This window comes from Microtus pennsylvanicus, chromosome 9 (genome assembly GCF_037038515.1).
Source record: "Microtus pennsylvanicus isolate mMicPen1 chromosome 9, mMicPen1.hap1, whole genome shotgun sequence".
Lineage (NCBI taxonomy): Eukaryota > Metazoa > Chordata > Mammalia > Rodentia > Cricetidae > Microtus > Microtus pennsylvanicus.
Genome location: NC_134587.1, coordinates 9375797 through 9402691, shown reverse-complemented (window position 1 = coordinate 9402691; position 26895 = coordinate 9375797). Strand labels below are relative to the sequence as shown.

Genomic DNA, 26895 nt, shown 5'->3' with positions numbered 1-26895 from the left:
AGGTTAATATCCAGGAGGATGACTATATGTTTTTCTTTGGGTTCACCTTCTTATTTAGCTTCTCTAGGATCACGAATTATAGGCTCAATGTCCTTTATTTATGGCTAGAAACCAATGTTCCTCTTTTTGGGTCTGGCTTACCTCACTCAGGATAGTGTTTTCTATTTCCATCCATTTGCATGCAAAATTAAAGAAGTCATTGTTTTTTACTGCTGAGTAGTACTCTAATATGTATATATTCCATACTTTCTTCATCCATTCTTCCATTGAAGGGCATCTAGGTTGTTTCCAGGTTCTGGCTATTACAAACAATGCTGCTATGAACATAGTTGAGCATATACTTTTGTTGTATGATAAGGCCTCTCTTGGGTATATTCCCAAGAGTGGTATTGCTGGATCCAGGGGTAAGTTGATCCCGAATTTCCTGAGAAACCACCACACTGCTTTCCAGAGTGGTTGCACAAGTTTGCATTCCCACCAGCAGTGGGTGAGTGTACCCCTTTCTCCACAACCTCTCCACCAAAGGCTATCATTGGTGTTTTTGATTTTAGCCATTCTGACAGGTGTAAGATGGTATCTTAAAGTTGTCTTGATTTGCATTTCCCTGATCGCTAAGGAAGTTGAGCATGACCTTAAGTGTCTTTTGGCCATTTGAAGTTCTTCTGTTGAGAATTCTCTGTTCAGCTCAGTGCCCCATTTTATAATTGGGTTGATTAGCCTTTTACGGTCTAGTTTCTTGAGTTCTTTATATATTTTGGAGATCAGACCTTTGTCAGTTGCGGGGTTGGTGAAGATCTTCTCCCAGTAAGTGGGTTGCCTTTTTGTCTTAGTGACAGTGTCCTTTGCTTTACAGAAGCTTCTCAGTCTTAGGAGGTCCCATTTATTCAATGATGCCCTTAGTGTCTGTGCTGCTGGAGTTATACGTAGGAAGTGGTCTCCTGTGCCCATGTGCTGTAGAGTACTTCCCACTTTCTCTTCTATCAGGTTCAGTGTGTTTAGACTGATATTGAAGTCGTTAATCCATTTGGACTTGAGTTTTGTGCATGGTGATAGATATGGATCTATTTTCATTCTTCTACAGATTGACATCCAGTTTTGCCAGCACAATTTGTTGAAAATGCTCTCTTTCTTCCATTGTATACTTTTAGCTCCTTTATCGAAAATCAGGTGTTCATAGGTTTGTGGGTTAAAGTCCGGATCTTCTAGTCGATTCCATTGGTCAACGTCTCTATTTTTATGCCAGTACCAAGCTGTTTTCAATACTGTAGCTCTGTAATAGAGTTTGAAGTCAGGGATGGTAATGTCTCCAGACGATCCTTTATTGTATAAGATTGTTTTGGCTATCCTGGGTTTTCTGTTTTTCCATATAAAGTTGATTATTGTATTCTCCAGATCTGTGAAGAATTTTGATGGGATTTTGGTGGGGATTGCATTGGATCTATAGATTGCTTTCAGCAGAATTGCCATTTTTACAATGTTGATCCTCCCAATCAATCCGCAATATATAAAGAACTAAAAAAAAACTGAACACCAAAAAAAAAACCCCAAAAAACAAAACCCCATCCCCAAAAACCAACTAGGGTACAGAACTAACCACAGAGGTCTTGAGGATAAAACACAAATTATTAAAAGACACTTAAAGAAAGGTTCAAAGTCCTTTAAGATTTTATCTTACCCTAGCCAGAGGGGCTGTAATCAATAAAACAAATGGCAGTTCAAGCTGATGAAGATGTGGGGAGAGGGGATACTCTTCCATTGCTGGCCAAAGTGCAAACTTGTACAGCCACTATATGGAAATCAGTGTGGCAGTTCCTCAGGAAGCTAGAAGTCAATCTACCTCAATGGCCAGCTATAACAGACACCCAAAGGACTCCACACCCTCCTCCAGACTCATTCGTCCATGTACTTCACTGCCTTACTCATGATGGCCAGAAACTACAAACAGCCTCGATGTCTACCAACTGATGAACACATAATGAAAATGTGGCACATTATAACACTAAAAAAAAGAAATTATGGAAATTTCAAGTAAATAAGTGGGGCCAGGAAAAAAAGCTATCCCAAGGTAATCCCAAAAAATAAATATTGCATGTGTGTTTTCTCTTATATATAGATACTATATAGGTTTTCAAAATGTGTGCTATAATCTAAATAACCAAAGAGGTGAAGTACCTAGTGAAGGGATGAGGGCTTTCCAGAGAAGGGAAAATAGGATATATTGTTATGGAGACAAAGGGGAAACTAAACTAGGAAGATTAAGTAGGGAGGATGGAAAAGAAGGGTAAAAAAAAAAAAAGGAATAGGAAATATAGGGAAGGACAGCTAACACTAAAGGTCATTAGAAAAACCATATGGAAACCTATTAATGCAGAAGCATCCTAAAATACATACATATATGAAAGGAATCTAAATGGAGTCACCAAATAATAGAAGAGTGTTCCAGCTAGACATTTTTTTTCTGTTAAGCAAAACCTCCAATGCAAGGAAAGGGTTACACCTTGTTTAGTCGTAGTCCAATGAACACCCATGAAAACCCTTAAACATCACAGGCTATTTATGTACATTTATTGGTTGTTCTCTGCAATCTGATGGTAAGGTCCTATTGCTGCAGGCAACACTTATACGTGTCATGAAACATAAAGAATTCAATTCGGTGCCTAACAAGAAAGGGGTGTACTTCATTCCTACTGACTACTGTTCATGGGTACAAAACAATCTGGTATTTTGGCACACAACTAACTGTAACCTCACCACTAGGCAGAGGGCTGGGCAGAAGGGAGGAGAATCACTCAGGGATTCAATGCCAGCCTAGGCTACATAATGAGGCTGCTCTCACAGAAGACCCAGGTTCGATTCTCAGCATCCACATGTCAGCTAAAAAATTTCTATCAATATTTGCCTTAACTAGTAGTTTTGGGTATACCCTTTACAACTCTGGTTTATTAACCTTCTAGATAAGTGTTTCCAAAGCATACTACACAGGGCTATCAGTAGTTACAGAAAATATTTACATCCAAATAAATTTAAGAAATGTTCTAAATTTTTCTAAGTCCTTTGAGAGTCTTTAAATCTGTTAGGAAAAAACAAAACCCATGGATTCTACCTTTGGCCATCTCACATCACATAAATCAAGTCACAGTGATGAGAGAATATGGTAATGATCCTCATGGTTTTTTTAATTTTTTTTTAAAAATATTTATTTATTTATTATGTATACAATATTCTGTCTGTGTGTATATCTGCAGGCCAGAAGAGGGCACCAGACCTCATTACAGATGGTTGTGAGCCACCATGTGGTTGCTGGGAATTGAACTCAGGACCTTTGGAAGAGCAGGCAATGCTCTTAACCACTTGAGCCATCTCTCCAGCCCCATTTAATTTTTTTTATTGAAAAAATTTCCACCTCCTCCCTGCCTCCCCCCACTCCTCTCTCTCTCCCTCTCCAGTCCGAAGAGCAGTCAGGGTTCCCTGCCCTGTGGGGAGTTCAAGGACCTCCCATCTCCGTCCATATCTAGGAAGGTGAACATCCATACTGGCTAGGCTCCCACAAAGCCAGCACATTACGTAGGATCAAAACCCCGTGCTATTGTCCTTGGCTTCTCATCAGCCCTCATTGTCCGCCATGTTCAGAGTCCGGTTTTATCCCATGCTTTTTCAGTCCCAGTCCAGCTGGCCTTGGTGAGCTCCCAATAGATCAGTCCCACTGTCTCAGTGGGTGGGTGCACCCCTCGTGGTCCTGACTTCCTTGCTCATGTTCTCCCTCCTTCTGCTCCTCTTTTGGACCTTGGGGGCTCAGTCCGGTGTTCCAACGTGGGTCTCTGTCTCTATCTCCATCCACCACCAGATGAAGGTTCCGTCCAGATGGAACTCAGCACTGACGATCTTCATCATTTTGATGTAAGCAAAAGTTTGTCTCTCTTTTATTTTATTTTTAATTTACGTTTGTGAATGTTTTGCCTACGTATATGTCCACTGTCTGTGTATGGTGCCTGCCAACACCAAGATCACCAGATCCCCTAGAAATAGACAGTAGTGAGTAGTCACCTGGATCCTTCGGGAGAACAGCAAGTTCTTTAACTGCTTAGCCATCTTTCTAGCCCTGAAGTTTCTTTAAAAGAACCCAAAAGGCAATGCTCAGGGAGAAAAAAAAATGACAAAACTCCACAAAATGTAATTTGTTCTAAAATTTACACTTCGGTATCAAGCAAAACCAAGAGTTTATCTAAGATATAAGACAAAAATAATATAGGTATCTTCATCCACACATGTGTTCCAGAAAATCCTTCTAAATCTGAGATGGTTACACAGCATTAAAGAATCATTTGTTTAAAAATCACTAAGTAGAGACAGTGTTTACATCAAGCTGATAATACACATCAATTAAACAATAAAATTAAAAATAATTGCAGAGTATGAAGTGGTGTTAGAGCTGAATCTAGTAAAACTTTTTTATCACAAGTTGAAAAAAAACCCCACCAAAACTCCACAGAACATATGAAACATATCTAATACTACCAATAGCAAGCAATCAGCCCAAACCAATATGGAAGCCTTTATTAAGACACTTCCCAGTCATTCATTCATTCATTCATTCATTTATTATTTATTTATTATGTATACAACATTCCTTCCATGTGTACCTGCAGGCCAGAAGAGGGCACCAGATCTCATTATAGATGGCTGTGAGCCACCATGTGGTTGCTGGGAATTGAACTCAGGAACTCCGGAAGAGCCGCCAGTGCTCTTAACCTCTGAGCCATCTCTCCAGCCCCCACTACTCTGTCTTTTCAACAAGTAAAATTCACAGGGAAAAAGGAAAACCAGAGGGAGAAACTTTTTAAGCTTAAGTAAAGATCTAATAGACATACTAACCAACGATTTTGATCCTGACTCAAATACAACTATAAAAAGATATTTCTTGGTCAAGATTGCCTTCCTTCTTCAGAATTTCCACTTAAAGATTCTAATGAACTCTTTTAAGAACTTATAGCTTGTGTTTTAAAAGCAGGGCACTGGAATGCCCTCATGACCTGGTACTCAGTAAACTGAACCAAGAGGACTTGAGTATATGACATTTTGCAACTGTTATTTGATAGCTAGAAACTTTTCTAACATATCAACAAGAACTCATTTTAGAAGATATTAAAAACAGAAAACATGTATTTGTACAATCTTCCACACTGTTTTGGTTTCTTTTTGTTATTGTTGTTGTTGTTTTTGAGACAGGATGTTGCTACTACAGCACAGGTCTTGATCTTGGGTGGGTCCTGTCTCTATAATGAGATTATAGTCCTGTGTCACTACACCAGTTATTTTAATGCTCTTAACCTGATAATTCAGAAACAAGAACCAACTGAAAACCATACTGATAAGAGGCTTCAGATTTAGGAAAAGAACATTGAAATATGCATCTAGTAGATACAACATTAGAGAAAATAAGTTTTACAACTTATAATATGAAACATGGCTCAAAATATTAACTATTGTATCATGTACTTACCTGGCAGAATTCACATGTAACTTGAATTTCATTAAGTTAAATAGCTTATCATGTCCTCTGATTCATAGCAAAGATACTGAAAACAAAATGGTTTCACACTGTTACAAACAGCACTGAAACATTTCTTAAAATACATTTGATTTTGAAAATGAAAGCACTTGATCATTCTCAACACTATTTCATCAAAAAAATTAAGAATATTTATATCAATATATTACTTCTGAAATAAGAAAACTTATATAAATGTATTAATTAGAGGTATTAATCCATCAAGCTCCACAAAAAACATCAAATTTTTTTTTTTTTACTGCATTTGAAATCTGATAAGAAAAACCAGACCCTAAGTCAGGCTTGGTGGTACAAGCCTAAAATCCCCACTTAAGTGAGGCTAAGGCAAGAGAATCATAGTCAGCCTGGGTTAAACGGAATACCCTATTACAAAACAAAACAAAGACACAATCTCTCTCTCTCTCTCTCTCTCTCTCACACACACACACACACACACACACAACTTCAAAATTTGTACTTAGAAAGTTATCAAAATTTATTTGTTCCTGAATATAAATGATCTATATAGTTTCCTCTTCCATATCTTTGCAACTTACTTATTTAATGCTAGGTTAAATATAAGCAAATTGTGTGTGTATATGTAAATCATACTGAAATTAACAAGATAAATGGCCCACTTTAAAAAAAATCTGCCAACTCTGATTATTTTGGTATGCTTGTGTATGTAACATGTGCATGCAGGTATACATGAATGTCAACAGAGGCACACTTTGCTTGTCTTTCACCCTGTTTTCTAAAGCTAGGTTAGCTGAATTCAGAACTGAGCTTGGAACTCATTTACTGGGTTAGACTGGTTGGCCATGAACTTCAGGGATTCACCCCTCTCTGTGCCCACCCCACTTTCTAAGCCAGGGTTAAGGAAGTATGTGCTCCAGCTTATCCCGGAAGTACTTTACAACTAAGCCACCACTACCATCCCAACTCCTCCTTTTCATCTTCTTTTCCCCTATCATGTGTTAAAGACAGTGAACAGTTTTCTCATTGCAAATAAATTAGTGGTGTGGGGGGAAATTATGTCTTGTTCAGAAAAAGTAGTAATTCCCATGCAGAAACAGACAAGGGGCAGTAGTGGTGAGTCCTGGAGTCCTACTTTAGGAGACGGGAAGGAGAAACCGTCTTCCCTTACCCTAGGTAAAATAAATCATTTCTCTACTCACATCCAACTGTACGATGCTACCTATGAAGAAAAGAACACTAGGATTATCCAAAGACCATCTTATCATGCTTCTGCCATCATCAACACGATGTACGCTCAGGCAGGGCAAGGCAGCTATCTGTGAGTATACCTAAGGCAACATGTAAATATTAACTATCTATAGACAAATTGACAGTTCTAAAGAAGCTTTTTAAGAAGTTGACACCTCCAGAATCACTGTTTTTCTCCAAAACAAATCTACACAACTGCTTTCCTAGCCAACTAACACAAATACCCATTCTCTTATCACTATTACATAATACCCAGTGGAGACAGCCATAAATACCCTTTAAGCATCTACAGCTAGAAATGTTAACAATTCCTCTAAGAGATTCTAAGTGTTATCTCTCTGATAATCTAACTAAACCTCAAACCTTTAAATCTGTGCTCATCATGTTTTCACAGCAAGTTTGAAAATATCTTCATATAACGAAAGCTGCCAAGGGAGCTTATAAATGGCTTGTGAAGTGCATTTTGAACTTATAGTTCAAAAATTATGAAGAATCTAAAATATGGCATTCCCATTCCTAAGAAAATCGTAAATAGTTACATTATGGTGCTTTAGTATCAGTGAAGACACAAACGACCACTACCTGCGGTAAAGGTCAGAGATTAACCACACCAAGTAACACAGAACTACACAGATCTAAGTTTAAGGACCTTTAATGTGAACCAAGTGCTGTTAGTTGAGGTGGGAAGACATTAGTCCTACAGATCTCCTACATCTGAGAAAGAAAACACTGTTTCTTCAAAGACTAAGCTTTAACTCAGTCACTGTGTGGTTTGATAAAAGGGGATATCTACAATATACTTTTGAGAATAAAATAAAAAATAGTTCAATGATTTGTTTGCCGTAAGCAATCAAATGGAAGCCACTGTTTTCTTCTTTAAAATAAGAGCAAGATGTAGTAGAGATGGCTTAGATAATAAGATGATTTACCCCAGGCTTCTGAGGCTTCATTTTTGTTACAGAGGCTCTAATTCTCTAGACCAGAAATAACTTAAAAGAGTACTTTATAAATTTATAGCTACTGAAAATATACAGCCATATAATTTCGAATGAAAAGATTTTAAAAGCCGGGTGGTGGTGGCACACACCTTTAATCCCAGCACTCGGGAGGCAGAGGCAGGCGGATCTCTGTGAGTTCGAGGCCAGCCTGGTATACAAGAGCTAGTTCCAGGACCGGAACCAAAAAAGCTATGGAGAAACCCTGGCTCGAAAATTAAAAAAAAAAAAAGAAAAAAAAAGAAAAGAAAAGATTTTAAAAACACTGGGTAATAACTCCATATTAAGTACTCATTAATTTTTTCACTGGTAAATTTTTAAGTCTATATGTAAAACATGACTAACATCACTTTATTCCCATTTGAAGCAGAAATTGGTCTAGAGTTGGCTACTGCGGTATATGCAAGAAGAATGTCTTGAGTTTGAAGACAGCTTGGGCTATACAGTGAGTTCTTGGTCAACCTGAACAAGAGTGTAAGACTTGTTTCAAAACAACATCCAAACAAAACCATCCAAAAATCATGGTATAGACTGAGTAAGGTCCCATAATCTTATTCGAGACGGAGAGCTACAGTATATTAACCAATTCTATCACTAAATTGTTGAAGTGTACTAATTTGTAAGCATAAAGTAAAATTATGATTAAAGCTAAATACCCACAAATATAAGTTAAAATTAAAGTACTTTATCAGACTATGAGAACCTAAATAACATAAACTCCTTTGAGGAGAAAGAGAGAGAGAGATTAGGCATCCTGCATATGCTAATATCAGATCATTCAAAAAGAGCAAAACATATGAACACTTAAAGTTCTGTAACCCACAAAACAATTTATAGATTAACTTGTTACCTTACAATTTTTTAGGTAAATTAGGACTTTTTTTGGACCTTTTGCTAAAAAGCTAAGTTTAAGAACTTTTGGATTATGAAAAGAATTATAGAATTTAAGTCTTTAGTGTGTTCTCATATGCTAATACACATCTCATTTTCAAGAGGTCATTTCCAAATTTGCTAACCCTCTAGATCCCTCCCTGACCCCCTAGACTGAATACTATCAATATAGGATACTAACTATCAATATAGGATACTAGTGTTTGAGGACTGTCAAACACAAACAGCTGTTATTTTCATTAATATTTTAGAGACTAATCATTACAATATGAAGAGAACAATTTTACATTCAAAGTTTTACTTTGGAGCAGGGAGATGGCATAGCTGGTGAAGTGCTTTCTGCACAATCCTGAAAAGATCTCCAGAACTCATGGGAAAAAAAGGCTAGCCCTGAAAATGTGGAGATAGAAGAAACCCTGGAGCTTGCTGGCCAGTCAGCCAGTCAGTCTAGCTGAATCAGTGAGTTCCAGGTTCAAAGACCTTGTCTCAGAAACTAGAGTAGAAACAAATGGAAAGACATTTAACATTGACTTCTGGCCTCAACATATGCATGCACTCATGATATGAATGTGCATGTGTACACACACACACACACACACACACACACACACACACACACACACACACACGCAGGATGGGGGAGAAGCTCAAATTCCTTTACCTTTGTCGCTGGTGGGCCATGAGTTTTAGTCTGCTGACAGGAATCCTTAAGTTCTTGTTACACAAGCAGCACTTTCCAAGCTGCCATCAGTATCTCTAGAGAAAAGGAGAGAAACAGAAAACACTTTTACCCTGTTTAACATACATGTTATATTTAAATTTTGCCCACTGTTTACCTTATTATATAGTTTCTTCCAAAATCTCAAATGTTTCAGAAAAATGGTCACCAAATAATACCCCAATTGCCAACACATTACCATCTACTAGATATAGACCAGCTTTAAGGATGGTGGTAAGGCAATAGAACCATGGTGAAAGGAAGAAAATAAATTATTTTTAGCAGTATATACCTAAAAAACAAGTAATAAATGAAGTGTCAGAGTTGAATTCAGGCATCATAACGTTCATAGTGAAAACTATTTTTCTTATGTTGCTGCTACACAATAAAATCTATGGACCCTAGTTTATGTGTATCTCATATGGAAATAGCCTGATGTTCCATGCATGCAGGCTAGAACAAGATCCACTGATTGATGTGGGAATGTCATATATCAATCTGTTGATTTCATTGGCTAAGTAATAAACAAACTGCTTGGGCTCATAGCTTAGAACATAGGTAGGAGGAGTAAACAGAACAGAATGCTGGGAGGAAGAGGAAGTGAGCTCAGACTCGACAGCTCTCCTCTCGGGGGCGGATGCCTCAGAGAGACGCCATGCGACCCAGGATGGACATAGGCTAGAATCTTCCTGGTAAGCGCACCTTGGGGTGCAACACAGATGATTAGAAATGGGCTAAATTAATATGTGAGAATTAGCCTAGAAGAGGCTAGAGAGAAATGGGCCAAGCAGTGATTAAAAGAATACAGTGTCCGTGTAATTATTTCGGGTAAAGCTAGCCGTGGGGGCGGCCGGGTGCCGGGGACGCAGCCCCGCTGCTCGCATTACTACAACTGATTAAATGCAACCTTATATTGTTTAGAACTTAAATTATTTCACATAAACACAGGCATCCTGGAACCATAATCATAAGGTACTCAGGGCCCTTTGGTGCTCATAAGTCCTTTCCCTTCAAGGTTTATCACAACTGTAAAGCTCTAGTCATCATAGCTGTACATCACACAGCAAAGGAAAGTAAATAATGACTTCCCTTTAAGGAAGCTTTTCACAAACACCAGAGAAAATTTCTACTCACATTCTATGGGGTAGAACTTAGTCACAAGTGGCCAAAAAATGCCAGGGAAGTTATTTGGCTGAGAGTAAACTCTTATAGACAATCTACAAAACTTACAAATGATTACACAGATCTGTTATGTAAGTACTGAACAAAGTGAAATGGCAGATGGTTCAGCTATTAACTATGCTAGGGAAAGGTACTGATTTCCAAAGCATGGTGTTCAAAAGGAAACAGATGATCTTGTACCATTCCCTTGGGACTGAGTCCCCATTATCAGGCCATCACCTACCTAGTTAAAAACTGAAATATCAGTGAGTAAAAAGGGATGCGTATTGTTGGATAATTAATTGCCATCCTATTCATTTCTTTCTAAAATGTAAACAGCTCATAAAAGTGTCTTAAAGGTCCTGCCACTGGCAGAGAATAACCAACATTCATAAAGATTTCTCTATATATACAAGGCCAATCTGTAGGCAATAAAGAAGGGACAATCATGAATATCAGAACGGCAATGTAAGAGAAAAGAAAAATCTGAATCATTGTCATTTGGGAGATCTCTCTCTTTCTGTGTCTCTCTCATTTCTCGAGGCAGAGCTTCTCTGTGTAGTGTGTAGCCGCCATGGCTGTCCTGGAGCTCACTATGTAAACTAGGCTGTCCTCAAACTCAGACATCTACCTACCTCTGCCTCCAAATACTGGGATTAAAGGCATGTACCACCACAGCCAGGATGAGGGTAAGCTCTTATAGACAATCCAAAAAATTTACAAATGACTACACAGGTCTGTTATGTAAGTACTGGATAAGGTGAGATGAATAAGAAGTTGGCAGATGGTTCAGCTACTAACCGTTAGGGAAAGGTACTGATTTCCAAAGCATGATGTTCAAAAGGAAATAGATCACCTTGGAATGAACCCCTATTATCAGGCCACATAAGAATTTGGGGGAATTTCCCTATTGCAAATTATTGGAAAGAAGGGCAATACTTTCCTTTAGGGTTAGTGAAGTTTCCTTAATATCTTAAAGTAGAAAATCAGAAACCAGGAAGTGTCTCATTGCAAGGCTGGGAAAAAAAAATCTGTTTTAAATATAAACTGCTCCTTATGGAGAAAGGATTCAAAAAAAGATATTTAGCAACATAAATGCAAAATGCAGCTATAAATGGGACAGCAATTCAAGGACAATTTTGTGGACAGTCTGTAGTTTACTCTCTCCAAGTACAATTCGTTTTTCTCTGCATTCTTACACTGCCATCCTGGTATTCATGATTGTCCCTTCTTCCTCGTCACCTGCAGATTGGCCTTGCATACTGCTCTGTGTGATAATAACGGGAAAAGCTCACATATTTCAGGCAGAGATAGATTCCTACAAACTATTGTTTTTCAGAAAAATGCTCATTTTTACAAGTGTGACTTTAGGTATGTTTATCTGCACACAGATGTTTATGCTCTTATTTCAGCAGTTGTTCACAAAAGATCTGGAACTAGCATCTTGAAACACAGCAGGGCAATTATCCCTTCAAGCAAAAGGCAACAAGGTTAAACTAACCAGCCATACCTGTTCTACATAGCTTAACTTACTCTATAATCACCTAGACTTCAATTAAAAGGAACACTTGTTAAAGCTCAGAAGGCACAGATGTAAGGAATCTCTCCTTCACCAATATCATCCTACCCACTTTCTGTACATTTGGGCATAACTAACCTGTGGGCACAGGCAATATCTCCACACAAAGGTACCAGGACTGCCAACAGTAAATACTCTATCCCGAACCAAACACTACTAGAACACAGAGCACAGAGGACGGCATCAGTGTTAAAGAGAACCAATCTGTTCTTGGTCACAAACTCAAGAGTCTAATACATACAAGAGAAGTACTGGGTGGTGCATAGTAAGATTGCTGGGACAAACTTACAAGTCACAACCTTGAGGGGTCTGTATCAATAATGTCACATGAAAGCTTCCCAAGAATACTTGGTTTCTAGGTCTTCAACTTGTCTTTTTCCTGAGTCCTCATTTTCATGCTTTCAAAACTAGAAATGCCCTTATACTCCTCACTTATCCGAAATCTTATTTGCACACCCTGCCCTGGCTTTCTATTTCAAAATATGGATAATTTTAAATAAGACTGTCACAACGCACCTCCATTAATTTAATCATACTTTCCAGTAATGTATCTCTGCTAAAAGCAAAACATGGTTTTATCAACTGTATCTTGTTCTGTGTTCAATAATGTTATGAATTCTTCATATGCCCTGTAGTTCAAAATAAAAACAATTTTCATTTAATGACTATGTTTTCCACTTATGAAATACTAATTGAAATACACTTTCCTGAGAGGGACTTCCATGAGAATGAAGAAAAGAATAAACATGAAAATTAAGACGTTAGGTTCACAGTTATTACAAAGTAAAAAATGATCAATAAAGTATTCTTAAACACTAAGATATACTGGACCAAACAAAATTATGTTGAAGCAATGAAAAGGAAGCAAGAATTTAGTTTATTCTTTTCTTCATTATTGAACAAATTTAAGGTCAAATTTGTTATATGTATATTTCTACTCTTGTTTAAGGTATTATGTTTATACAGCTCATTTAAAAATGTATAATTAAAACTTATGGATTAATAGTCATCTATAACAATCAAACTGTAGTAATGTTAGGTTTTCTAGAGGTACAGAGATATATTCAACATGGATAGTTAGTCCTACAAACCTTTCGAAGATGTACATAATATGGCATTTAAAAGGTTTTAAGAACTTAAGAATTTCTCAACAGTGATACATGTCTACTTCTGGCAGCACCTTTGGAGAGGTTCATGTGCACTGAAGAAACTTGTTATGAAATTTGCCTTCAATGTGGCAAGGCTAGTTATTTGGGCAAGAAACTGCTCTTGCCTGGAGTGCTTAATAGTATGCTGTATAAAATGGACATGCAGGACCCACAGAAAACTGACTGCTGAACTTTCCAAAAGGCAGGATGGTCCTTCAGGGTTCCTGCTTCACAGAAGAAACTGCCAGACATTATGCAGAATACAGAATAAAGCAACTGATAAACTTTGCCATTACATGGCAGAACAGATCTTATTTCCTGCTTTACTGAAAAGTGTGCCAGATATTATGGCCTAAAGACTGAAGATAGATGCCCCAATGTTACAAAAAAACTTTAGGTGACTGTCCAGGTAGTGAGATATCTGTCATTTCTAGAACTTTGAAAGTTGCTTACAATGCACTTCCGGTTTACTTAGGTAATATATCTTTCTGGGGTCTTTGATGGATTGAAGACAAGATAGTTATAATTATAGTTTACTTTTGTTATAATAAAAGATAAATTAGATATAGAACTTAGACTCACAAAGATAGGATAGATAAGAGTATTTTCCTTTATTTGATGAATGTAAACAGGCTCAATATGTAACTATAATTCTTGTTTGATAACTGTTTTGTATATGTAGTTTTACTATGTTAAAAGCCTTCCTTTTTAATTAGACAGAAAAGGGGAGATGATGTGGGATGTCCACTTATATATGTGTTGCTTTTATTGGTTGATAAATAAAGCTGTTTTGGCCAATAGCTTAGCAGAGTAAAGCTAGGCGGGAAATCTGAACAGAGATATAGAGTAGGCGAAGTCAAGGACACACCATGTAGCTGCCAAAGGAAAAAGATGCCAGAACATTACCGGTAAGCCACAGCCTCATGATGATACATAGATTAATAGAAATGTGTTAATTTAAAATGTAAGAGGTAACAAGGAATACACCTGAGCCATTGGCCAGTGTTCTAATTAATATAGTTTCCGTGTGATTATCTGCATCTGGGTAGCTGGGAAACTAAAGCAGTCTCTGTTTATATGTTTATAAGTTTTATATTAAGTGAAATAAGCCAACCAAGAACGACAAGCACTACATTCTCTTACCCATGTATAAACAACAAAAACACACTTTACAAGACTCTCTCTCTCTCTCTCTCTCTCTCTCTCTCTCTCTCTCTCTCTCTCACACACACACACACACACACACAAACTGTGAGTGAATGCAACAGTGATTATCCATCTGCAAAAGTTAGGAAGGTGAGGAAAGGCTGATCACCGAGTTAAGTCACACATGGTAGATGCTCTTACAGATAGCCATTATGTACTACCGCTCTATAAAAGCTAGATTTTCAGTGTTTCACCATGCAAAAATGAAAGATGACTGAGAAGAAATTTCAACTTGTTTTAAAATGCTATATAATTTATACATATATTGAAACATCACAGAGAACTTTATTAAATAGACTTTTCCTGACCTATAAAAATAATTTTATACTGTCTTAAGATGCTAAGTGTATGGCAATTTATAAGTCACTAATGGAAAACCTTTATAGTGAACAAAATGTTAAGGTATCAGGAGGATGGATTTGTGCTCTATCACAAGGTCATTCAAGGGCAGCAGAACCATATATAGGCAGCGAGTTTTCTGTGGCACAATTTCGTCATAACTTTACAAGTAGCACAAAGTATAAAAGGTGATCTTAGTACGACCCTGGGAACAGCAATATGCTCATAACAAACCTAAATCCATGAGTATGAAAACCTAAAGCCGTAACTTAAAAAGAATTACTACCTATTCAATGTTAAAGTATCTCTGATTTCCTTTATATACTATCTCACTACAATCCTTCACATGTACTTAATGGATACCAAAAAGAATTAAGAAAATAATGTGTACAATACAAATTGGGGCATGAACTTACAGTATTAGGCTTATGTAAGTTATACCGCATTTTACTTTGAAGTTAAATGCTGTTTTCCTAATGCTTAATACTAAATCATACTTAATAATAAATACTAACTCATACTTTATGCCTAGAAACTGAATATTACACATGTAACACCAAAACCTTCTGTGGGAGTCAAACAGATTGTTAGTTTGTGGATTTGATATCATCCTTGTGTATACTGGCTATGGAATGCTTAGTTCACCAATGGAGGGAAAGGAAACTCCTCAAAAGTGAGAAAGGTATTCCCAACCTCAGTGAGGGAAGCAGTTGTTGTCCAAGGCTGCTCATTCGTTTCCTGGCGCCCAGACCTGAATTAATCACACAGAAACTGTATTAATCAAAACACGGCTTGGCCTATTAGCTTATGCATATCTCTAACTAGCTCTTACATCTTAAATTAACCCATTTCTATTAATCTGTGTATCAGAATGTGCTTGTGGCCTACCGGTAAGGTTCCGTCCGGTGTCTGTCTCCTGCAGTGGCTACATATGGCTTCTCTCTGACCCCACCTTCTCTCTCTCTATATGTATCTTTTCCGCTATATTGTTAAGCCATTGGCTGAAAGCAGCTTCTTTATTAACCAATGGCAATAAAACATATTCATAGCATACAGATATGAAGCAGATTTTAATTTTTTCTCTACTTATGACACACAATAGATATTTTCCAGGCATATTCAGTATCAACAGTATACTGAAGCTTTGATCTCAAAGTTGATAAAGATTCATAAAGCACATAATAAATGAGTATTAAATAGTAATATCAGTTCAATATCACAAAAATAGTCTTCAATTTAAAAAAAGTAATACTGGGCATAATGCCTTTAATCCCAACAATCAGGAGGCAGAGAAAGGCAGGTCTCTGGGAAGGCAAATCCAGCCTGGTCTACATAGTGAATTCCAGGTTAGCTAAAGCTACGTATCTCAAAAGAAAAACAAAACCCAAAACAAATAAATTAGCTTACTTTTTGGGGCATTGTTTTTGTTTTTAGAGACAAGAGTTTCTTTGTATAACAGTCCTGGCTGTCCTGGAACTCACTCTGTAGACCAGGCTGCCTCTAATTCAGAGAACCACCTGCCTCTGCCTCCTGAACGCTTGTGTTAAAGGCATGATGTGCGACCACCACCTAGCAAATTAGTTTACTTTCAAAGTTAAATTTTATTTGTATTTATTTATTTATTTATTATGTATACAATATTCTGTCTGTGTATATGCCTGCAGGCCAGAAGAGGGCACCAGACCTCATTACAGATGGTTGTGAGCCACCATGTGGTTGCTGGGAATTGAACTCAGGACCTTTGGAAGAGCAGGCAATGCTCTTAACCTCTGAGCCATCTCTCCAGCCCCCTTAAATTTTATTTTAAATTATTTCCAGACCACCAATGCCTGGGTTGAGTGGGCTAGTTAATGTTTCCCAGAACTCACAGACTTAAAAGCAACAAGTATGAAAAGCAGTAGATTAAGTTTTACTGTGGAAGGGAGGCCACTTGTCTCCGGCTGCTCAGCCCCCAAATAATCACACAAAAACTCTATTATTTAAAGCTGTAGATTCTTATAATTTAACCCCTTTCTAGTAATCTGTGTATCACCATGTGGCTGTGGCTTACCGGGTAAAGTTGTGGTGTCTGTCTCTGGCGGGGCTACATGACTTCTCTCTGACTCCACCTTCTTTCTCCCAGCATTCAGTTTAGTTTTCCCTGCCTAGCTCTGTTTCCCTATAGCTCTGCTAAAGGCCCAAAGCAGTTCCTTTATTAACCAATGATATTCACAGCATACAGAGGCGAAGCCCACATCATTTTACTAATAACATGGTTTTAGATTTGGTAATGGAGTAAGTTATATGATATAATGTTTACAGTATCATTTTTGCTCAAAACATAGAATAAAATATACTTACTGCCTTCCCCCTCTAAAATTTTAATATAAAATGTTTGGGGCCAGGTGTGGTAGCAAACACCTTAAACTCAGCACTTGGGAGACAGAGGCAAGGATCTCTCTCGTGAGTTCTAAGTCAGCCAAGGTTGCTTTCGTTTTCAGAGGTAAAAGCTTGTATGACCTATGCTGGCCTGGAACTTGCTATGGAGCCAAGAATAACCTTAAACTTCAGCTCTCCTGCCTCTACTTTCCCACTACTGAGATCACATACCTGTGTTACAACACAGTGGTTTATACAGTGCCAGAGATCAAATCTAGGCCTTTATGTATGAGAACTAGAAATTCACACTTCAAGAATTATGATGATTTGGGAGCTGGGAAGATAGCACAGTGGGTAATGCATTCAGCATTGAACCTGAGTTCAAATTCCCAGCACACATCATGACAGGTGGATCCTGAGAACTCACTAGACAATCATCCTACCCAAAAGTGAACTTCAAGTTCAGAGAGAGATTTTGTATCAAAAAATAAGGTAGAGGAAAGGTTGAAGAAATTAATCTGATATGTACCCGTGTACATGTACGCGCACATACACCACATGTACAAACACACCAAAATGAAAAGAAAAAGAACTGGAATTATTCAGGAGACAAAGAAATGGTTGTCAGCACAGTACCTGACACACAAGAATGAGGACTTGAATTTTATCTCCATTACTCACATACACGCTAGGCCAAGAAGAGAGATATGAATTTGGAACCAGTGCTGGGGATAAAGGAATCAGGTGGATCTCTAGAGCTCAATCGCCACGTAGCCTTGCTGAATGCAAGAGCTCCAGTTTTAGTGAGAGACGCCGCTTCGAAAACAAATGTGCATGGCTAGATGAGTCAAGGTACCTGAGTTTGAACCTTGGAACCCATGCAAAGGTGGCCAGAGAGAACTGATTCCACAGAATTGTCCTTCAGTCTCTACACCCATGTCATGGCATGAATGCCCACAAACACACATCATGCAATGCATAAATACACCATCATCACCATCATAATAGTAACAACAACAAAAAATAAAAACTTTAAAAATAAGGTAGAGACTAATCCAGGCAAACACTGCAAATTTTGCCAGGCCTCCATACATGTGCACACATGTGAATGCACAACCATGCAGACATGCGCTCATCCTCATGGATGTGCAGGTACACCACATACACATTGTAAAAAATTACACTTAGCCAATCATCATTAGTAGTAAGAACTCACTTATAAAAACTTTTCATTACAACAAGGAAAATACAGATTACATATAATTCCTATTGCAGTAATAGTAATTTCACTTCTTTCTCTCTTTCTCTAAGTATGTTGAAGTTTAGGAAAGTGAAAGAAAAATCTCTAGCCCAATAGCCATATTTCACCACTAAAACATACCCGACAAATGACACAAAGACACCAGCAACTTGCAACATGATAACTGGGAACTGATGGTACAACTATGTTAGCTGAATTCTTGGTAAAAACTTCAAAAGAAAAAAAATATTAGAACTATGTCTTTTTTTTGGTTGGTTGGTTTTGTTTTTTCAAGACAGGTTTCTCTATGTAGCTCTGGCTGTCCTGGAAGTCACTTTGTAGACCAGGCTGGCCTAGAATTCAGAGATTCACCTGTCTCTGCTTCCCAAATGCTGGAATTAAAGATGCAAGCTTCCACCTCCTGGAAAACTGTAGCATCTTAATTTCATTAGAAGATATTATGAAAGATCTCACTAAAATATTGATGATGGGATTAGTGAAAACTATGGCATCAATTTTTATAATCTCAAAATATGTATATGCTATACTACTACATGAAAAGGTAAGTCTGACTTAGGGCGAAAGGTACATATGGAACAAACTGAAATTCTCTGCAATAGGTTTATGGAAATTCTAAGGTAGTAATTTCTACCACAAATTATAAATTCCTAGGGAAAATACAAATTTGTTGCCAAATCTACCAAATAAATGACTGTTGTACTCTCTGCAAGTCATGTCATAAGCATGCCTAAAGGACTGCAGAAGATGAGCATTTCTGGGTCATCTTCGACAGTAATCACCTTAACATGCACTGAGCATGCAGCCAGTCCTGACGCAGTTGTGAGCACTGACATACACTGCTCAAATGCTTACAAGGTTAAGTGCAGTTCTCCTTACAGAAAACAAATAATTTGCCTAAGCAAATTATGGGGGTCATAAGTGGATTCATGACAATTGAGTCCTAACAACTACCCTAAAACTACATTCATTGTGCCAGAAGAATATATGAAAGAAAATTAAATAATTCCTTAAAATATGTAATTCAGAAAGTAGCTAATAAATTAAAACCAATAAATTCAATGTGCAAAGTGCACAAAATTTAAGCACTGATGTTATTAGGTTGTCATAAAGTTTCAGTCAACTTTAAGAGAAACAAATGGAAGTGGTAGAAAATATGAAATAGATATTTGTCCCAGTACATATGTTATTGTTCAGTAACTATAAAATTATATAGTCAACTATATGACTTTGAAACTTAAACAATAGAACTTATTTCCCTTAATAATTCTCAATTAAATAATCACATCATACTTAACAATCATAACCACAAAGTTAGAAAAATGATGGCAAAGCTACCACATTTACGCTAAAATGCCAGCGTGAGCCTGCTTAACTTTTTTCTGGGAGAAAAGTCTTGGCAACCTCATAAATATTTACTTCCTCTGATAAGCAATTCCATTGAGTTTATTATCTTATGAACCAACTCAAAGAAAGAAAAAGATATCAAATACTGTAAAGTGTATAAACAGAAAATTATGCTTATTAATTCAATGTTAAAAGCAGGGAAAGGAAAAAAAAGTAGCAGAGCACAGCCGCTAGGCATGGTAGTGTGCACCGTCAACGATACCCATGAGGAAAGGCAAGCACATCTCTGGGAATTAGAAGCCAGCACAATTTGACAGCAAGTTCTGGGCCAGTCAGTGTTACACAGTGAGATGCTGTCTTCAAAATTAAATAAATAAACTTATTAAAAACTAGCTGCACTGCTGGGTAGTGGTGGAACACACCTTTAATTCTAGCACTCAGGAGGCAGAGGCAGGCAGATCTCTGAGTTCAAGGTGAGCCTGGTCTACAGAGTGATTCCAGGACAGCCAGGATTACACAGAGGATCCCTGTCTCGAGAAAACTTTTAAAAAAGAAGTAAATAAATAAATGGATAAATGAATGAATAAACAAACAAACAAATGAATGAACACAGCGAATTAGCTGGACAGGGTGGCTGATCCCAGAGGACTCCCAAGGGTCTGAGGCCATCACAAGTTTCAGGCCAGTCTGGACTATAGAGTGAGAGAGAGAGAAAAGAAAAGAAAAGAAAAGAAAAGAAAAGAAAAGAAAAGAAAAGAAAAGAAAAGAAAAAAAGCATTTTTTTCCATTCAGGCATTTAATAGCAGGAAATTTAAGAGTGGTTAAGTGACTTATTAACTGTAGATAATCATCAGATATCACAAAATCTATAGAATGGAAAACTATAATGCTAGGAAAGACAAAACTAAGAGAGTAAAGGTAGAAAACTGGAATCCAAAAGTTTAGAACCTATTAGACAAAAGGAAATATTTTAGAGAACATATTTAAAAACTGAAGGTGGCCCATGCTTTAAATCCCAGCCCTTGGGAGGCAGAAGCCTGGGGATCTCTGAGTCTGAGACCAGCCTGGTCTACAGACTGAGTACCAGGATAACCAGGGCTACACAGAGAAACTGTATCAAAAAAGCGGGGAGGGGTAACCATATACTACTAAAATAAGTCAAATCTGTCTGTCCATTTGTCCATTTGCCAAGTACAATTACTCTAAGAACTCTGTCAAGGATCTCACGGTAACAAGTCACTCACTACTATATTCCAGTGCTTTTTATTTTGGGATATGAACGGGGGGTAGGGGGAGAAGGTTGAGAATTACTGGATAAGATATGAACCTGAATAAATACACCTACACCCCAAAATATATTTACGACCCTTTTGGTCTACCCTAAAAAGGAGCAGAGGGAAGAAGAGAAGAAATAGAAATAATAATTATTATTTTAGGGGGAGTGAGATGGCTCAGCCAGCAAAGCACTTGCTGTGTAAACCTAATAACCTGAATTCAACACCCATAACCCATATAAGGTGGAAGGAAAGAACTGCCTCCATAAAGTTGTTCTGACTGCCACACCCAAGTCGTGGCATGTACGCACCAATATAAACACAATATACATAGCCTAATGATAAATAAGATGAAAAACTTACAATGATCAACAAAAACAAAGTAAGCATCATAGAATCTATCTCAAACTGAAAATATACCAGATTTAGGTTTGTCAATAAAAGTCAACAAGAAGACATATATATCACATACATGTTTATAATTGTATATTCCATATTTTGTGATATAAAACAGGTAATTACAATTACCATGGCCTTAAAGACTCATAACAGTCCTCCATTTTCTATGAAATGATACCTTATTTGAACTTCTTTGAGAAACAGAACAAAGGAAGTGTTTTTTTATTTTTTTTTTAATTTATTTATTTATTAAAGATTTCTGTCTCTTCCCTGCCACCGCCGCCCATTTCCCTCCCCCTCCCCCAATTAAGTCCTCCCCACTCCTCAGCCCGAAAAACAATCAGGATTCCCTGTCCTGTGGGAAGTCCAAGGAATCCCCACCTCCATCCAGGTCTAGTAAGTTGAGCATCCAAACTGCCTAGGCTCCCACAAAGCTAGAGAAGCTAAATAAGGAGAACCCAAAGAAAAACATATAGGCATCCTCCTGAATATTAACCTTCAGCAGGCGATGAAAGGAGACAGAGACAGAGACCCACATTGGAGCACCAGACATAAATCTCAAGGTCCAAATCAGGAGCAGAAGGAGAGAGAGCACGAGCAAGGAACTCAGGACCGCAAGGAAGTGTTTTTCTAGGAATTTTCTTCCACAGACAAAAACAGTGATGACAATCTCTACTACTTCAGCATTAGAGCCAATGAGACGGTTTCGTGTGTGAGAACCTTGCCATCAACTCTGATGACCAGGGCTCCGTCCTCAGAACCCATGTGGTGGAAAGAGAACATTTATTCCTCAGAGTTGTCCTGTGATCTCCATACATATGTCAGCACCCCACAGACAGGCACATACTACATAAATTAAACATACAAACAAATTACATAAAGAGGGTTGGGAATGCACAGCTCAATAGGAAAGAGCTTTCCTACAAGGGTAGAAAAGCTCAGCAGCTGAGAGCACCTGCTGCTCCTGCAGAGGACCTGGGGCAGACTCTAGCACCCACATCATGGCTTATAAAGACCTGTACTCTAGTTTCAGGGAATCAGGATCTCAGATGTCCTCTAAGGCACTGCACACAATGATGCACATACACACATTCAAGCAAAAAAATTAATTAAAATAAGCAAATCTTTAAAAAATACACAGACCATATAGCATCTCAGGAAAAATTTTAGTCTGAAGAAATAGATGTGAATATAAGATAAACACAAAAATGTTGAACTATTGACTATATAACTATGCTAGGTAGTTTTTCTAGGCTACAAGTTAATAATACAAGGAGTAGTTCAAGAACTATCCCTACTAATTTTGAAAGGGGTCAACTGAATTATACAATTACTTTCATTGCTTCTAATCAAGGGACATTCTGGAATTATGTTTTAAATATGAAGGAATTACCTTTCTAAGGGCATTTCAATAGGAGTTACAAAAGAAAGAAATGCCAGTTCATAGATACACATATCATATCGGAAGAGCCCAAAGGCAAAAATGATGGAAACAGCATGTATGGTAGAGCTGTTTACCAGATTTAGATATATAATTGATTAGGAGAGTACAGATAAAGTACAGATTAGAACTCAAGGTTTCAAGATTTTTAAAAGTAGACAAAACTATATATCTTGATTTAATGTTAGCCATGAGATATTTAATGGATGATAGAATTTCAAAATACAGCTTTAAAATTTTAAACACCCATCAAAGCACCCCCCAATTATTTGTTAAAGGGCTGACATATAACCAGTTCCACCACTATCTTAGTTTAACATTGCTCCTCTACATAAAAATAAATGTAAGCTTTTCTAGGTAACACATTTGCTACTGCTCCAAATACAAAATAAAGAGCCTAGTAATGTTAAAGGAATCTCCAGGTAGAAGTTTTTAGTACCTTATATCAAAAATAAGACAATCACCCTGAAAGTGCATCTCTAGAAATTACAGATAACAAAGAACTGCAGGGGGTGGTAGCTCACAACTTTAATCCCAGCATTTAGGAGGCAGAGGCAGGAGGAGCTCTGAGCTCTGGTCTACAAAGGGAGTTCCAGGACAGCCAGGGCTACAAGGAGAAACTGTCTCAAACCACCCTCCCACAAAAACAGATACCAAAGAATTAAGTTCTAAGTGAGCACAATATTACATTTTAAGCGATTTTTCAAAACTTAATGGCAGCAGCATCTTTAAAACTGAGACTGAAAAACAGCTTAGGAGGGCAGCATAAACACTGTAAATTTGAAGATTTTTCAAAATTATTTTTAAGACCTAGAAGCTTAATTATAACACAACTGATGAATTAAGACCCACGAACTTGCTGGGCTGTGTTGGTGTAAACCTTTAATCCCAGCAATCCGGAGGCAGAGGCAGGAGGTTCTCTGAGTTCGAGGCCAGCTTGGTCTACACGTGAGTTCCAGGACAGACCCTGTCTTGAAAAGTCAAAATAAAAAAATTCCATGAACTAACTTTTCTTAACCTATACAGGATACATGTTTAGCTTACTCTACAAAATATCCCTATATGTTTGGAAAAAGTTTGCTGCGGTGGATTCTTCAAGTGGGATTAGTAAATTTAAATACAAGATTCTTACTGTGTCTCTTTCAGGAAATTATCTAGACTTACTTGTTTGAAAATAGGCTATTATAAAGTCTTACTTTCCAGCAATTGATCAAGGCCATTTGGCTCTGAAGGAGTATTCCTGAGATGGTTATTACTACAATGGCAATTCTAGGGGTTAAGAATTTCTTCAAATAGGAAAAAGTGAGTTCAGAGAAGAGTCAGAGTTTGGTCTGGTTTCAAATATAGCAATACATGCATGTGGTGTGAATGTCTCCATAATTTGTAATCCCTAAGAAACTGTGACTTCCACAAGGTAATCTAGGTATTAATAAACAAGCCTAAGGGTTTACAATGAATAATCCCTTTTACTCCATTATATTGACGGTAGTTTTACCCGGCCTCCTCAGTTTTAAGGGTCCCCATTAAGAAGAGACAATTTTATATTACCTAGATGCATAAAAATGGTCCCCAGCTCCTCCTAGGTCTGGTTCAATGAATGAGCACTATGGAGACAGAGAGACAGGCGCAGGCAGACACACTCACACCCCAAAAAAACCCACACTATTCTCTCTCCCTTGTCTCTGGGGTATTGATAAAAGGAACAGATTAGCTCTGCAGAACACCCGTCGAGATTAAAAAAAATGGGGGAAAAAGCAGAATCAACCTGCACCCACACCTCAGCCCCGCCCCACCTGGAAAAACTGGGGGGTGGCGGGAGTGTGAGAGTGGCAGAAAGGACGGGAAAGGCCGAGACACCTCCAGCTCCCAGGTCCTTCATACCATTGCCTCCATCACATTGCACCTAAGCCCGGGACCCCGGCTCGATCTTTAGCCACGCTGCCCAAGCCTTCTCCACCGCACCATCCCAAACCCCGCGGTGCTCAACCTTCGGAGCCCTGGGTGGGGAGCCCAGCGTGGACCCTCCTGCGGCCCGATCAAGGACTTGAGGCGGGGGTCTACCCCCGCCCGTCAGCTGGGCGGATCCGAAGAGCGCCCCGGGGACCTCTCAAGTGACCACACAAGGGGATGGTACAGCGGAGGGAGGGGTCTGAAGGAGCCGTTATTCCCTTTTGCTCAGGCTTGGGAAAGCGCGCGAGGGAGAGGCAGACGCAGCAGCCGCGTTACCTAACGGGTCCGGTCGGTCCGTCAGGCCAGCGGCGGCGGCGCGGCCACAGCCGTCCGGAGGGTTGGGGTCCACGGCAGGGGCGCCAAGGGGGTGGGAGGCGGGGGGTGGGGACTACGGGCAGAGACGTCGCCATGTTAGCGCCTTCTTCCTCTAGATCCTCACAGCCCCCCTAGATCGCGGCCCTTTCCCCCACTACTCACCTGCCCAGGTCCCTAATTCATGGTCCTGTCCACCCCCCGGCAGCCCGGAGCCCAGCCGTGTTTACAAACTAGCCCCGGAGGAAAGGGCTGAATCGCACTTTAAAGGCCACGGGCTCCCACAGGCTTCCGTCCTCTCTCGCGAGACCCGACTGACAAGCATTGGCCCCGCCCCACTCCCGGCATCCCCGCCGCTTTCTTCTCGCGCCCCGCCCCTTCGCGCACACGCCCCTTCCTGCTTTCTATCGAGGGAGCGCCTACGGGTCAAGTGACGCCGGCGTGCTTCCGAAAGGGGCGGGCCTTCGGGAGGGCGGGGACGGGGAGGCGGGAACCGGAGAGCACTCGGACGCTAGGGATTGGACGAAGGGCGCGAAAGGCGGGAAGCAGCGCCAGGGGGCGTGGCCAAAGCCTCAGGACCGTTGTTTCGGTAACCAGGGAACTGCAGGAAGCTGTGATTGGCAACCAGCGGGGGGCGGGCACGGCATCGGGGGCGCGCGCGCAGGTGCCGGTGGAGGGAGAGGGGAGGGCGTGGCCGGTGTGAGAGAAGAAAGGTGAGGTGTGGGGAGGCTGAAGGAGCCCAGCCCAGAGCTCGGGGCGTCTCTGGTGTGTCGGTTTCCGGCCTCCAGGGATCTGGGGGACACGGAGGGAGACGCGCTCCTGGACCACCCTCCGGCTACCCGGAAGCCATAGCTGGGGAACTATGCTAAAGGTTGGGGAGAGTGGGGCTTTGCCAGTCATCACACCCGCTCCGTGTGCGAGCAGAAGCAAAATAAGTCAGCCCTAGGGGCGTAGAAAAGAGAAGCCTTGTCTCAGAGAGGTCTTTGTTCAGATTTTCCTAAGCTAGAACTGGAGCTGATTCTCCGCCCCCACCCCGCATCAAGTACATTGTATATTACATGGTAACCATGTTGCCATATTTTAAAACAATGCAACGATCTTTTTACTTGAGAAATAAGATCATGGTGTGTTCTCTTTTATTACATTTTCTTTACTTGATTACAGGTTAAAAACATTAATTTCAGTAGGATTGCTTCAATCTTTTGAAGCTTACAAAACCGATATTAACGTTTTAGAGAGGACCAGTTAACACAGCATAGAAGTGGCATTCTAACAGCAATATTTTCCTTTTGCTTTGTAAATTGTAGTGCCAAAGACACGCCTGATAATATCTGGAAGTAGCTTTTTAAAAACCGAGGGTAAGAACCTGGAGAGATGGTGCAGTGGTTAGGAGCTCTTGCTGACGTACAGAGGACCCAGGTTCGGGTTTTGCCCCGTCCATATGGCTGACTGCTCACAAACGGGAATCCGACAACCCCTTCTGGTCTAGGTGAACGTGTGGTGCACATGCGTTCAAGCAAGCAAATACAAAGTGGTAGGTCCTTAAAGCTGGAAGCAGTAAGAAAGATTATTTGATTAGTCTAACGACGAAAGAGACAGACCTTGACAACTCCCGAACAGGTACAGTCCTAAAAGCAGAATAAGGTGCGAAAATACTTATTCCTAATGTTGCTTTATTATTTTCTGTCCAAACTGAAGATTTTGGTGCTAATTTTAGGGATGTTGGTTGTCCAACAAATATGCA

The 26895-nt window shown here is 39.2% G+C and overlaps 1 protein-coding gene across 4 annotated transcripts in view; it reads right to left on the bottom strand.

Moving 5' to 3' along the window:
• Positions 1–25580, bottom strand: part of Atf2 (activating transcription factor 2) — a 73933-nt gene extending 48353 nt beyond the window's left edge. The window contains exons 1-3 of one of the 4 annotated variants that reach the window (XM_075984859.1): positions 25317–25580; positions 9323–9417; positions 5501–5576 (exon numbers count right to left, since the gene is read on the bottom strand). The gene's annotated coding sequence lies outside the window, so the exon portion shown is untranslated. The remainder of the gene's footprint in view (positions 1–5500; positions 5577–9322; positions 9418–25316) is intronic. The other 3 variants (XM_075984861.1, XM_075984860.1, XM_075984862.1) reach the window with 3 other exon arrangements.
• Positions 25581–26895: the final 1315 nt, after the last annotated feature.